At 40.3% G+C, this 15956-nt stretch overlaps 1 long non-coding RNA gene across 3 annotated transcripts in view; it reads right to left on the reverse strand.

The window, feature by feature from the left end:
• LOC138161364 (uncharacterized) overlaps positions 1 to 15896 on the reverse strand; it is a 46725-nt gene extending 30829 nt beyond the window's left edge. Inside the window, exons 1-5 of one of the 3 annotated variants that reach the window (XR_011168346.1) lie at positions 14735 to 15896; positions 12486 to 13995; positions 11166 to 11209; positions 10574 to 10662; positions 5209 to 6415 (exon numbers count right to left, since the gene is read on the reverse strand). This is a non-coding gene — a long non-coding RNA (uncharacterized lncRNA). Of the gene's footprint in view, positions 1 to 5208; positions 6416 to 9434; positions 10663 to 11165; positions 11210 to 12485; positions 13996 to 14734 lie in introns of those variants that run through there. The other 2 variants (XR_011168347.1, XR_011168345.1) reach the window with 2 other exon arrangements.
• Positions 15897 to 15956: the final 60 nt, after the last annotated feature.

Consider the following 15956-nt stretch of genomic DNA (forward strand, 5'->3'; position numbering starts at 1 on the left):
TTTATTCATTCAGTATCACAGCAAACTATCAAAAATTATTTTATAAAACTGAAAAAACAATAACAAAATTCATCTGGAAGAACAAACTGTCAAGAATAGTAAGGGAATTAATGAAAAAAAATACAAAATGTCCTAGCCATACCACATTTAAAGCTATATGATAAAGTGGTTAGCTACTAGCTAAGAAATAGAGTGGTGGATCAATGGAATAAGTTAGGAACACAAGACATGGTAGTAAGTGACTATAGTACTGCACTATTTGATAAACCCAAAGACTCCAGCTTCAGTGATAAGAGCTCACTATTTGACAAAAACTATTGGGAGACCTGGAAAATAGTATGGCAGAAATTAGGCATATACCAACATTTTACTCCGAATACCAGAGTAAGGTCAAAATGGGCACATGATTTAAACATAAAGGGTAATAACCATAAGCAAATCAGAAAAGCAAGGAAGAGTTTACCTGTCAGATCAATAGAGAATAGAAAAATTTATGAACAAACAAGAGATAGAGAATGTTATGAAATGCAAAATGGATAATTTTAATTACATTAAAATCAAAAAAGGTTTGCATAAATAAAATCAATGCAACCCAAGATTAGAAGGAAATCAGAAAGCTGGGAAACAATTTTTACAGCAAGTATTTCTGATAAAGTCCTCATTTCTAAAATATATGGAGATATGATTCAAATTTATATGAATGCAAGCCATTCCACAATCAATAAATGGTCAAAGGATATGAACAGGCAGTTTTCAGAGGAAGAAATCAAAGCTGTCTATAGTAATGTGAAAAAAAATGGTCTATATTACTATTGATTAGAGAAATGCAAATTAAAACAACTCTGAGGTACCACCTCACACCTACCAGATTGGCTTATATGATAAAAAGAGAAAATTATACATGCTGGAGAGGATGTGAGAAAATTGGAAAGGTGGAGCCAAAGTAGCAGAGTAGAAAAAGGACTTCCATGCAGTTCCAGCTTCCACCTCCTCCAATACATGTAAAAAATGATTCTAAATAAACTTTAGTGCTACAGAACCCACAAAGTGACAGAGAGAAACAAATCTCCCACTTAAGGAAGCTGGCAGGCCAGCAGGTCCATTACAGCGTGCTGGAAGCTGAGTGCAGTTCTGACTGAGCTGTGGTTTTAGCCCCAAGGTGGCCCCAACCAGCAGCTATGGCTGGAGCAAACTTCACCAGAGTAAATCACCAGCAGCTGTAGTGGTTTCAAGACTTCTCAATCTACAAACGCGAAAGACAATGTGAAAGGTCAGTGTGAAACTTTGTAGGGAACAGGAGGAGTGTGGTTTGGCTGCTGACCCCAGAGTGAGAAGCAGAGGTGGTGGCTGTAGCTGCTGCATGGCTGCTTCCCATGCTCCTGGCCTGCAGATTGTAGGGGGATCAAGCAACCATTCAGAGGATAATCACTCTTGCTTTGACCTGTTTGGATACAGATTGTGATCTTGAATGGTGGTTCTGGGGTATGTGACCAGTGAGTCAGAGCATGTGGGAGCTGTAGAAAGGCTGCCCATCTAATAGTTCCAGCAGCTGCAAAAACCCCAGTGATTTGGGACATAGTTCTCTCCATTCTGGAAGCAGAGTTCTACTGTGGCAAAGAGCTCAAAAGTCAAGTAATTGGTTGCCAATATAAGCAAGCAACAGAAACATAAACAGATGATAGAATCCTTTTTGGGGAACAAAAGGGATCAAGGTATGGAGCGGAAGGAAGACATCAAAGTCTGAATTCCTGCATCAAAAGCCTCTAAAGAAAAATATGAATTGGTTACAGGCCATGGATGAGCTCAAGAAAGATTTTGAAAATCAAGTAAGAGAAGTGGAGGAAAAATTGGGAAGAAAAATGAGAATGATGCAAGAAAATCATGAAAAGCAAGTCAACAGCCTGTTAAAGGAGACCCAAAAATACATTGAAGAAAATAACACCTTAAAAAATAGACTAACTCAAATGGCAAAAGAGGCCCAAAAAGTCAATGAGGAGAAGAATGCTTTAAAAAGCCAAATTTGCCAGATAGAAAAGGAATTTCAAAAAGTCACTGAAGAGAATAACTCCTTGGAAATTAGATTGGAACAATTGGAAACTAATGACTTTATAAGAAATCAAGATACCATAAAAAGATCCAAACAAATCTAAAAAAATAGAAGGCAATGTGAAATATCTCATTGGAAAAACCACTGACCTGGAAAATAGATCCAGGAGAGACCATTTAAAAATTATTGTTCTATCTGAAAGCCATGATCAAAAAAGAGAGTTTAGACACAATCTTTAAAGAAATTATCACGCAAAATTGCCCTGATATTCTAGAACCAGAGGGCAAAATAGAAATTGAGAGAATTCTCCCATCACCTCATGAAAAAGATCCCCCAAAGAAAACTCCTAGGAATATTATAGCCATTCCAGAGTTCCCGCATCAAGGAGAAAATCCTGCAAGCAGTCAGGAAGAAACAGTTTGAGTATTGTGGAAATACAATCAGGATAACACAAGATCTAGCAGCTTCTACACTAAGGGATTGAAAGGCTTGGAATATGATATTCCAGAGGTCAAAGGAGCTAGGACTAAAACCAAGAATTAACTACCCAGCAAAATTGCATATAACACTTCAGGGAAAAATATGGTAATTCAATGAAATAGAGGACTTTCAAGCCTTGTTGATGAAAAAAACAGAGCAGAACAGAAAATTTGACTTTAAAAAACAAAAAGCAAGAGAAGCATGAGAAGGTAAACAGGAAAAAGAAATCTTAAGGAAGTTACTGAAGTTGAACTATTTACATTCCTACATGGAAAAATGATCATTAGACTTTTCTCAGTATGAGGATAGCTGAAGGGAATATATGTATGTATACACACACATATTTATGTATAGGAGTATGTATGTGTATATAAATATTCATATGAGTGTGGGCATTTGTATGTTCATGTATACATAGACAGAGGGCACAGGATGAGTTGAATATGAAGGGATGATATCTAAAAAATAAAGAGGTGAGAGAGAAATTTATTAGAGAAGAAGAAAGGGAGTGATAGATTAGAGTAAATTATCTCATATAAAAGAGGCAAGAGAAAACTGTTACAATGGAGGGGAAGATCAGGAAGGTGAAAGGGAATGGGACAACCTGATTCTCACTGAATTTGGCCCAAGGAGGGAATAACATACACACCCAATTGGGTAACTTACCCTACAGGATAATAGGGGGGTAGGGGATAAGAAGGAGGAGGATGGAGGGGAGGACAGATTGGGGGCAAGGGGAGTTAGAAGAAAACATTTTTTAAAAGGGATAGGGGTTGGGGGTGGGGGCAGTTAGGTGGCACAGTGAGTAAAGCTCCAGCCCCAGGGTCAGTTCCAGCCTCAGACACTTCACACCCTCACACACAAAAATAGCCATGTAACCTTGGGCAAATTACTTAATCCCAATTGCCCTCCAAAAGGCAAAACAAAAGGGATAGAGTCAAAGGATAAAATAGAATAGGTGGGATCTGGATAGGATAAAGGGAAATATAGTTAGTCTTTCACAATATAACTACTATGACAATGATTTGGGTAACTACACATGTACAATCTATATTGAATTGCTTATCTTCCCAATGGGGGTGAGTGAGGAGAGAAGAAGGGGAAAAAATCTGGAACCCAAAGTTTTAAAAACAAATGTTTAAAAATTGTTTTTTACATGCAACTAGGAAATAAAACATACAGGTACTGGGGTATAGAAACCCAACTTGCCCTACTAGAAAGTTAATAAGAGAGAAAATATTAGGGGAAGGAGTATTCAGTAGGCTTGCTATTTTGGGGTGGGAGTAGGGGAAAGATGGGGAAAGAAAAAATTGTAACTCAAAATCTTGTGGAAATGAATGTTGAAAACTAAAAATAAATTAAACATTTGAAAAAAAAAGAAAATTGGGACAATAATGCATTGTTGGTGGACTTGTGAACTGATCCAACTATTCTGTAGAGCAATTTGGAACTATGACCAAAAAGGCAACCAAATTATTTATACCCTTTGATCCAACAATAACACTACTAGGCCTCTATCCCAAAGAGATCATAAAAAAGGGAAAAGGACCCACATGTACAATAATATTTATAGCAGGTCTTTTTTTGGTGACAAGGAGTTGGAAATTAAGGGGATGCCCATTGATTGGGGAATGGCTGAACAAGTTGTGGTATATGAATATAATGGAATACTATTATGGCATAAAAAATGATGAGCAGGTAGATTTCAGAAAAAACCTGGAAATACTTGTACACACTGAGGCAAAGTGAAATGAGCAGAATCAGGAGAACATTGGCAGTAACAGCAACATTGTATGATGATTGACTATGATAAACTTAGCTCTCCTCAGCAATACAATGATCCAAGGCCATTCCAAAAGATTCATGATGGAAAATGTTATCCACATCCACAGAAAAACTACGGATTATTAATTTTTGAATGTTTCTCATAGTGTTTCCCTTTTGTTCTGATTCTTCTTTCACCACGTGACTAATGTGGAAATATGTTTAACATTATTGTACGCGTATATCCTATATTAGATTGCTTGCTGTCTTGGGGCAGTGAGACGGAAGCGAGGAAGGAAAATTTGGAACTCAGAATCAATAAAATGAATGTTGAAATCTAATTTTACATGTAACTGGAAAAAATGAAATACTATTAAGTGGTAAAAAAAATGTTAAGAACTTCAAAATAAGTAACTAAATAAATAAATATTCGCCGAAGGAAACAACTCTTTAAAAAGTAGAATTGACCAAATCGAAAAGAAGGTACAAAAGTGCATTGAAGGAAATCATTTCTTAAAAATTATCTTTGAGCAAGTGGAAGCTAATGACTTTATGAGATAAGTCTTAAAACAAAATAAAAAGGATGAAAAAAATAGAAAAAAATGTGAAATATCACACTGGAAAAACAACTGACCTGGAAAATAGATACAGGAGACACAATTTAAGAATTATTGATAACCTGAAAGCCATGATTTAAAAAGAGCCTGGATCTTTCAAGAAATTATCATGGAAAACTACCCCACCAATCTTGGAGCCAGAGGGTAGAATAGAAATGGAAAGAATCCACTGATTACCTCCTAAAAATGTTCCAAAATGAAAACTCCCAGGAATATCATAGTCGAATTCCAGAGCTCCCAGGTCAAGGAGAAAATACTGCAATAGTCAGAATGAAACAATTCAAATGTTGTGGATCCAGAATCAGGATTACACAGGATTACACAGGATCAATTGTGTCTGTGACCTCATTTGGGATTTTCTTGGCTTTTGGTTTTCTTGGTTTGCCATTTTCTTCTCCGGCTCATTTTACAGATGAGCAAACTGAGGAAAACGGGCTGAAGTGACTTGCCCAGGGTCATACATCTAGTAAGGGTCTGAGGCCAGATTTGAACTCAGAAAGATGAGTCTTCCTGATTCCAGGCCTGGTGCTCTCTGTGCTGTGGTGCCACTTAGCTGCCCAATAGGTCCCTAATTATCAAAGTCCTTACAGGCTGAAGGTAGAAATGAAGAATGAAAATTATTCCCTTGCCAGATGTGTAAACTGACATTTCTGCATCCTGATGTAAGTCCCTGAGCTAAAAACTTGGACTATAGACAAGTACCCAGATATTAGGTAACAGGGCTTTAAAGGCAGGAACAGGAAGCTGCTCCTAGTTATGGCAAAGTTTTTGTTCCAGAAGGAGAAGCTGATCTTTCTACTTCAGCTCTTATAGTGGCTACACATAGACAAGGCTTGCTAAGTTAGTCCATGGTAATTGTCTTAATGGTAATTACATGCTTGAGGCTAGGCCATCCAATAGAATCCCTCTGAAAGTGAAGAACAAGGGACAGGGAGAAATGGGGGTGGTGGCTGGGGAGAGAGTCTGGAGACAGTGAAATCCTATTAATGGCAAAGCTATGCTGTTAACCTAATAAAACGTTAAGATGATTTAAAAAAACCCTCAGGTACTAAATGGCGACAACGGAATCAATCATCGGGGACAGCAACATTTCTGGGAAATCCCAGCGCCAAATGACTCTTGCTTGATTCGGTTTCCTTGAGGATAAATGAATGACACCTACCTGTTCTGCTTAGCTCATAGGGGTGGTTGTGAGATGAGATCAGATAATACATAAGATATTCATAAAGCATTGAGTGACTGGGATGTCTCTTAATTTTATTAATTTCCTTTTTTCCTGGAGTATGGCAGTGCGCAATCCTTCCACACCACTACCGATGCGCCCTAAGGCTCCATGCTTCCTACACAGGTCTAGGAAGAGCACACCCTTATCTTGATATCAAAGCCATATCTTTTGGAGGCTGAGGTGGGAGGTTGCATGATGCCATAGAGAGAAGGCTGGCTCTGTGGTCAGAGGAGCTGGGATCAACTCCCACCTTTGACACTGTGATAAACAAGAATCTGCAGTCTATGGAGTGAAAGAAGAGATCCTTTAAGGGTTACAAAGTTCTTTTACACAAGCTGTCTCACTTGATAAAGTAACCCTGAGAGGTTCCCTTCCAGCTCCAACCACCTGATTTGGGACTGTAGGGTTATATCTAGTCTAGCACCCTATAGATCCTCCATAAAAGTTTTATAATGCACAAACAGCATCTCCTTAGCTAAGGGACTGATTGCTCGCAACACCTTTCAGTCTGGGGGCACAAATCCTGCACTATCTTATCAGTTGTTGAGCTAAAAATGAACTTTTAGGGCAGAGATATTGGAAGATTTTGGAGACCATTTTAGTCTCACTTTTCATTTTGCATATGAGGAAACTGAGATAGAGGAATCGGTACAAGATCTCAGGATTGGAAGGGAAAACTTGTACTTGAACATGAAAAACCTCCCTCTGCTGGCTCCCTCCTCTAACAAGGAATCAAATGACTTTTGCTTGGAGACTTTGGTGGGGAAAGAGGTTACTTCTGCTCTCCTTCTGCATTACACTGTCAGGAGTTCCCCCCATTCCTCTCCTATTGAGCTTAAATCTGCCTCCCTGAAGCTCCCACCCAATACTTATGGCTCTTCCCTCTGGGCCTAAGCAGAACAAGGCTAATACTTTCTCTATACTAAAACCAACAGCTTTCATACCCCTCTCTTTACCTCCCAGCTCCCCATCCCCCAAACTTTTTCTTTCCCAGACAGAACATCCCCAGCTCCTTTGACTAAATTTCCTAGGATGAAGTCAAGGCTCTTCTCTGTCTTAGATTCCTTCCTCTGGACACTTTCCAGGTTGTTAATGTCCTTCCTAAATTAGAGAGGTAAAAACCGAACTCAATATTCTCGATGGCGTCTGACCAGGGCACAGTAGAAGTGCAGGGGCACCATCAACTCTGTTTTCTGGACAATATCTATTTCAGTGAAGCTCAAGATCCCATTACGTTTTAGGGGTCAGTCACATTGAATTTGTCATTCTTGAAAAACCTCAACTTTTTCAGATGAAAAGCCATCTATACCTCTACCATCTTGAAGATGTGAAATTGATTTTTTGAACTGAAAGGTAAGATTTTACATTTCTATGTATTCAATTTTACCTTCTTATAGTTAGCTTAATATTCTAGACAAAGTGTTCTTAACGTGGGGTCCAAGAATAGATATAACAATAATAAAATTAACATTTATATAGCACTTTAAGGTCTGCAAGCACTTTACAATTATTACCTCATTTGATTCTCACAACAACCCCAGAAAGTAGGTGCTATAATTATCCTTATTTTACTGATGAAGAAACTGAATAAGCTTGAGGTTAAATGACTTGCCCAGGGCCACACAGCTAAGGAGTATCTGATGTTGATTCAAAATTAGGTCTTCCTGATTCCAGGCCTGGTGTTCTACCTAGCTTACTTAGATTTCATGGGATCTCTAAACTTGGATGGAAAAAATTACATACATCGTTATTTTTCATTAAACTTTAACTGAAATTTATTATTTCCTTGAGTTATTTAAAAACGTGATTCAGAGAAAAGGTCTATAGACCTCACCAGATTGCTAAAGGGATCCATGACACAAAAAACCTCAAGAACCTATAAGAATACAAGATTTATAGGAGGGCAGACTACTCTGTCAGCTATGTCAATTGTAAGGTCAAATGCAAAGGGTTGATCTGTTCTGCCCTGATGGGCCAATTGTAGAGACACAGACTCTCAGAGTCAATGCCAGGATTCAGGATAAAGAAGTGCCCATTGGTTGTGTAAGTGTAGACTTCTTAGGTTAATTAGGTTGTTTAGGGGAGTTTACTCATGAGACTCAGTCTGTAGTAGCAGGAGGACAGAATGGTGGATCCCCATATCAATTCCAAGTCAGGCCAGCTATTATATAGAAACAGAACAAAGGCATGTTGCCAGGGATGGCTTAGGGTCCCACGTGAGCTTTTCCATGAGATAATTGGAATGGAGAATAACTGGCTGGTGACCTGATGCTGTAGTGTTAGTAAGCAGCAGAAGTTGGGTTGGCTTATGTTCTATCAACCAGAAAGTCCTATAACCAGCACTTCTATGTGCATTGGTGGTATGCTTTTCCTCATCACGATGACCTCAAGGCACTAGCAGATCATAAAGGGCCTTCTGAATCATTAGAGAAGTATTGGATGCTGAATCATCGAGTTAGGTTTAGCATATTTTTGGTATTAAGTATATTTTATTGTATTCTAAAATTTAGAATACAGAGATGTCAAACATGTGACCTACAGGCTATATGAGGTCCATAATACTCACAGTTGGACACATTGTACCTTGACTCCAACATAGTGATGTCATTTGGGTCCTCTTTGAGAATGAAAGACAGCAACCAACCAACCAACCAACCAACCAACCAACCAACCAACCAACCATTATTATTGTTCAGTCATTTTAGTTGCGTCTGATTCTCTGTGACCCCATTTAGGGCTTTCTTGGCAGAGACACTAGAGTGGTTTGTCATTTCTTTCTCCAGTTGGTTTTACAGCTGAGGGAACTGAGGCAAACAGGGTTGAGTGACTTGCCCAAGGTCACACAGCTAGGAAGTGTCTGAGGCCAAATTTGAACTCAGGAGGATGAGTCTTTTCACCATTCTGGCCCGACCCTCAATCCACTGAGCCATCTAGCTACCCATAACACTCCTGAGTGAGGTCCAAATCAGGTTAAAATGAAATTGGGAAATAATTAAATAAACAAAAATATAATAAACATAGATAAGGTTAACATATTTTCTAAGTCAGTACGTGGCCTACAGAGATTCTTATGGAGAGTTTGGTGGCCCCCTTTTCTATTTGAATTTGATGCTGTTATTCTAAATGATTTGTACACTGGTGATCCATGTGTGGAATATGTCACATATACTATTTATGAGATACTAGACCACCATATGCAAGGGGCTTATATTCTTTTAAAAGAGGTATATAATTCCATCTTCTTTTTTCTCCTGCTGGGGATGGAGGCTGATTGCTACTGACTTGGTGTACATACGGTACGTGTTGGGGCAGACATATTGGCAATATAGTGTATTTTCATTGGCATACAGGGCAGTTGCCTCTGATGCCCTGACTCCTTACCAATTTACGAACCCAATGCCAAATGAGAGAACTGGTGCCAGCCCACGTTCCCTTACAGCTCTGGGAAGTCAGTACATGTTCACTCCCTTCCCAGGTAACAAGTTGAGAGTATCATTCAGTTAGTGGCTGATCAATGTCTTCTTCTCCATATCCCCATCCAACACCCCTTCTATCCCAAACACTGACAGTCAGTAGCAATCAACCTCCATCCCCAATAGGACAAAAAAGAAGATGGAATTATATACCTCCTTTAAAAGGATATAAACCCCTGGCATGTGGTGGTCTAGTGTCACATAAATAGTATATGGGATTCACTCCCTCTTGACTCCAATAGGTGATTAATCCAAACACTTTACTTCCCTGCCATGATGGACTCAGAGAGCATTTACTATACTTCAGATACTTCCCAACTGTTACAGGAATGTAAATTTTTAAGATCTTCCCTGCCCCTAGGTTAAGTGCATGTGGAGCCTGTGGTGGAACACTTGTTTTTCAGGAGATACTTTGTGATTGGGCAGTGGGTCAAGAGGGTTGTTACATTCTCTGAGCCAGGAGAAGGCTATATAAGCCCTGATGGGAGACTTTGTTTTGGGGCTCACTTTGAGAAGTGTTGTGTGATTTGACCAGATGAGACTCTGGGCAGCTGTTGAACCCCCCCACCCCCACCCCCGCCGGCTTTGAAAAACCCAGATGTTGATGCTTCCCTCTCTGGTAACTGACTAGGGATGGATGTAATGGTCAAGACAGTAGGAGGCCTGTCTGCTCGATATGTTTTTCTGTTTTCTTGTAATTTCTGTCTGTACACTCTGAAGTTTGGGGTACTGACTTTCCTCTGAACAAGGTAAATGATATGTTTGATTGATTAAAGTAAGCTTGCGAACCCATTTTGAGTTGCTTTCCTTTAGCAAAGCAGATCCAAGAACCTGTGTTGGCAGCCACCCTGGGGATTCTGGGGTGCTTGCTGTTACACCAACCAGAATGGACAAGAGAGCATTCACTATACTTGTGATTGGGATTGTTGAATTCCTAATGAGATGAGACATATCTTTAGATCCTTACCATATTCATCTTCGTCTCTAGCCTCAGATCTTCCATGGCAGCGTGCAGCAATCCTTTTATTTTATCATATTATGAGTCTTGTCATGCACCTGAAAAAATCCCATGATTTGAGATAAGAAAATTAAAAATAAATCATCCGCCAAGGATTTTTAGGCTTTCATTCTCTCATCTAGATCTAGGTTTCAAGAACAGGGTTGGAAACACTTTCTGAAGTTATCAGCATACTTATCTGTCCATCTGTTTGTGTTTTCCATAGCATCAGCCATTGAATTGTTGTGTTTACGAGGTATGGAGCATACCTGAAAACCTTTTACAAAGTGCTTAATGTAAATCATCTCATTTGATCCCCTTTATCTTATAGGGCAAATTGTTCAAATGCTATTGATCCAATTTAAGGATGAGAACATCAAGGCTCTAACAGGTTCAATATTTTGTTCAAGGTCACCCCCTCGGAAGGGGCCAGGGCTGAGATGAGAACACACATAGATATTTGGATCCTAATTCCAGTGCTCCTTCTGCTATATAGAACTATTTCCCTATGTATTACATTTACAATTTCTAAGATTAGATGAAATTTCCACCCGACACTTACCAGTGAAATCAGTTCCAGAAGTGAGACCCAGTAGAATATTCACCCTATTAAAAACAAACCATCACATCACCCACATGCTCACACAGACTGAGAGAAATAAAGAATGTTGGTGATTCTGAGCTAAACAGCTAGAATTTAGAATGTTTTCTGAAGCTGGATTCTGACCGGCGGCATTGTCTCCCCTCTGAAAGCATCATGACAAGTAGATGCATTATGGGATGGGAGGGGTGACTTTTGCCTGCCCAGGCCAAAGACTAAAAGAGAGATAAGTACAGTGGTGTGGGAAGAGAATTTGGACAGGAGTGAAGAGACCTAGATTTCAAACCATGCTCAGTCAATAACTAGCTGGATAATCTTGGGCAAATCACCTCCTGTCTGTGGGCTTACTTCTCTCATCGGTAAACTGAGTGAAGCAGACTAGATGATTTCAGCCCTTTCCACCTCCCACATTCTAGGAATCTATGAACCTGAGATATTTCAGGAGGAGAAATTTCCATTATTCGAGGTGAGAAAGAATTATAGGGGATGAAAGAGTCATCCTGGTAAAATTACACTTTTCTCAGGGCAAATTCAGCATTTTTAGGAGCTCATTCTAAAATTAAATCTTCAATTTTCTTAGATGACTACATCTTGTGTAGATTCTTTGTTCTAAAGTAAGGATGGAAGAGCTCTTCTCCACATTATAATATTCTCCTCCATTTAACAAGGATGCAGTTTGGGTGACAAACATGCTTTTAGAGTGATAGAATTCACAAATTCACAAAGGCATGGAGTGCCAATGCCCCTCACCTCTAAAGATACCCCAGGTACGAGAGACAAAGCAACTGGCAAGGCTACTTCAATAATAACAAAAAATGACAACAGTTATTTAACATCCACCATGCACTAAGTGATTTACAAATATTATCTCCTCTAATCTTCACAGCAATCCTGAGACTTAGGTTGCCATTTTACAGTTGAGGGAACTGATTCCACTCTTGGCAGCACTGAGAATTGTGTTAATTCTCAGCAGGAGTAGACAAGACAGAAAGACTTTATGAAGGTAACACTCAGAAGGTTTTATGATAAATCTTTGAGAAGCCATTGGCAATAAAACTAAGAGTAATCATTTTTGTACAGCTGTAGCATGGTTTTTGCAGAGAGATTCAAATCATTGACCTACAGATCTAACTCATTTCTGTATCATCCCCAGCTCATGAGTCTATAAAGGAAGGACCTTCATACGGTTTGCCCAAGGTCCCTGGATACTGTGACAATGTTGGCTCTTTATCCTGCCATTAAACAGGTCAATCTGTCTCTTCTCAACGTCTTTTGACTTACTTCTTCCTGGGCAATCTTGGGCCTTCCTATAGGACAGTTACTTCCATATTCACCTTCTCTTTTCCTTGGTTCTTCTCCGATGCCTACTCAAAGTAGGGGGCCGGTATTTCTCTCATATTCATCAGATTATTTACATCTTCTTCCCTTTGTGACAGCTGTGCCCCAGGGGGAAAACAGCGCCATACAATTTTAGCAAAATGTTTTTAAAATCTAGTCAGCAATGCCGTCATGTCTGATGCCTTTTCAGCTTAGCCCTGGCCTAATGTACCTTAAGGGTTCTCAGTCTTTCACTTGTTGAAATGGCTCTAGGGCTCTGTAATGAGAATGTAAATTTTAAAGATGTTTTTCAGTAGATACTTCTTGATTGGCCAGTGAGTCAATAAGGTTGTTACATTCTCTGAGCCAGGAGAAGGCTATATAAGCCCTGACGTGTAGCTTTGTTTTGGGACTCACTTTGAGAAGTGTTCTGTGATTTGATCTGAATTCTGGGAAGCCGTTGTTGAGAGTCCCCCGGCTTTGAAAAACCCAGATGTGGAAACCCAGATGTTGACTGGGTATGGATGTAATGGTTGGACAGTTTGGAAAGCTGTCTACTTGATCTGTTAATGTCTTGATAATACTGTCTGTATATTCTGAAGTTCGGGTGCTGACCTTTTTCCCCTGAACAAGGTAAACGATACATATCTGACTGATTAAAGTAAGCTTGTTAACCCATTTTGAGTTGCTTTCCTTTATAAAAGCAGATCCAAGAACCTGTGTGAGCAGCCACCCTAGGGACTCCAGGGTGCTTGCTGCTACAGGCTCCAAGGACAGTCATAGGGATGAGCCTAGGGTTTGCTGTGCTCAGCAAACAGAAGGTGTAGACAAGGGTGTCTTTGAGGAGGCAGGATAGTTGAGACTTAAGTGCTGGTCTTGACTCTGCTACTAGCTAGATGTGTTCCCTCAGGCCAGTTACTTCTCTTTGACTGAACCTGAATTTCCTCTTCTGTAAGATGACAGGGTTGGACTTCTATGGTCCCCTCCTGCTCTGTCATTCTTTGGTTCATTCTGAGTCCTGACTGCTTGGAGCTGACTATGTGAGAACCTTTGTGGAAAACTGACAGGAGGTATATTGAAGTCACCATTTCCTTTCCCTGATCTGTGTCTGGTCATGGAAAACCAGACTGTGGACTGGAAACTTTCTTGGTGAGACTTGGTGAGGAACGTATAATGCCTTAGGAGGCACTTTGGTCATTGTTTGGATGAGGCTTCTTTTTCCTTAGGGGTACATCTACTGCAACAACTAGATGTTCCTGTCTACAGGTCGGGGGCATATGCTGGGATTTGTATGCTCAAGATTTCTTCTAAGCTTTCCACTACAGTCTAGGTTGTCCTCTTGAAAGGCAAGAAATAATAATAATTTTGTTGTTGTTGAGTTGTGTTTGACTCTATGATCTTGTGGCCCACACTGTCCACGGAGTTTTTGTGGCAAAGATACTGGGGTGGTTTTTTCCATTTCCTTCTCCAGCAGCTGGTTAAGACAAACAGAGGCGAAGTGAATTACCCAGGGTCAGAAAGTTAGTAAGTATCTGAGGTCAGATTTGAACTCAGGTCCTTCTGACTCCAGAATACTTTATTCATTGGTCTGCCTAGCTGCCATAACAACAATAATGATGGCATTTATATAGCAATTACTGTGTGTAAAGAAGTCACTGTGCTAAGTGTGCTTTACAAATATTATCCTATTTGATTTTCACAACAACCTGGGAGGTAGAGGATATTATTATCTCTATTTCACAGTTGTGGAGACTCAGGCAGACAGAAGTTAAGTGACTTGCCCAGGGTCACACAGCTATTGTGTCTAAAGACTAATTTGAACTCAGGTCTTGCTGGCTTTTGGCCCAGTGCTCTATCCATTGTGCCACCTAGCCAATCTCTCTGTAGAAATGATAGCAACCACGGATTTAGAGTTATAAGTGACCTCAGTGGCCAGCCAGTCCGACTCCCACATTTTACGGATGAGAAAACGGAGACCTGGAGAGGTCATGTGATTTGTCTAAGGTCACATAAATTTTAGAGGCAGAATTCAAACCCAAGACTTCTGATTGCAGAGTCAGTGTTCTTTCTACTGTATTCTGATTACATTGCCCTAGCATAATTACATAGGATGGAAAGTTCCTAAAAGGTCCTAATCTCTCCAATGTTCTGGGCAGAATCCAGCCAACACCATTAAGGAAGGTGCCTCCTTCTCTGACCCCTGATGGTCTCACCTTTTCATAATATTCCCCTTCCCTTCCTGCTATGTTGTATCTCCAGGCTCTCCCTGCAGCATGTTCCCCTCCTCTGGGATCCTTGACTCCATCCCAGCATCTCTCCAGGAGTTCCTCTCCCCGTGGTAATTTTTTTTCTCTTGCTCGGTACATTTGGAGACTGTCGGAACTGTTTGGGTAGCTGGTTCAGCTCTCCTTCTTTCCTGAGTAGGTCTTCTTTGAGTAATTCAAATTCCTCTGGCAAAGCTACAGGGGAGAAAAACAGAACAGATTCCCTACCCCTCTGTCATACTTATTCCTCACTGCAAGGGTCAGAGGAAATGACTTGGATGACCCCTGCCCCTCCTTAGAAATGCCTGTTTGTCTTCAAACTTGGAACCCTAAATAGATACAAGGCCTATTCTCTAAACGTCTTCCTGGGTGTCTATAAAAACCTGGTGCAATCCTTAACGATATTACCTAATGAGTCTTCCCTTCCCTAATGCTGTACATTGGGACTGTATAGCCCCAGCTGAAGGGACCCCAAGTCAACAACAATAAACAATAGTGGAGGTGGAAAAGCATTTGATTAGAAGGGCCCCCAGTCTTCTTGTTTAAAAAGCTGACAGATGGGGAGGAGCCCAGTTTCAATCATGAAATAAGGCATCAGCCCAAAGGGAAGTGATAGAGAGAAGCAGTTAGAAAGGAAAGAAGAAGGAGAGGGAGAGGAGAAAGGCAGGAAGACACAGTTCAGATGGCCCAGAGATGGAGAGACAGAGGCAAGAGCAGACGGAAAATGTCAAAAGTAGGTTCTCCCTCAGCATAGGTGCAAAGGAAACAGGCATTACAGATGCTGGTTTTTGCCCTAAAGTTTCAGAATACTGTGAGGGAAAAGGCTAGCATTCCTCCCAGGCTAGGCATTTCCCAGGCAGATGATGGTGAGGGACCAAACCTCTCTCTGAAGCTCTTTCAGCCTCTCATGCAGTAGCTGCCTTTCTCTCTCTGAATCCTGGATTTTCTCTCCTTTGAGATGAATGGTGATTTTTTTTCTTACTCTCATAGTGGAAACAAGGGTCGTAGGCTCCTACCTCTACTCCCAGTCCTTTCTTTTTTGGTTTCCAGCTTTCAGACAACTAATTAACCAACCTGTTAGCCAACCTTAGAGACCAAGTGAGAAAAGGAGGTGCCAAGGTCCACGCAGTTTGGGGCTCCTGATTGATCTATATTTTAAAAATCTCTGCAG

This window comes from Petaurus breviceps, unplaced genomic scaffold, assembly GCF_028583685.1.
Source record: "Petaurus breviceps papuanus isolate PSGF00001 unplaced genomic scaffold, PetGlider_PUasm1.0 184, whole genome shotgun sequence".
In the NCBI taxonomy this organism is placed as follows: domain Eukaryota; kingdom Metazoa; phylum Chordata; class Mammalia; order Diprotodontia; family Petauridae; genus Petaurus; species Petaurus breviceps.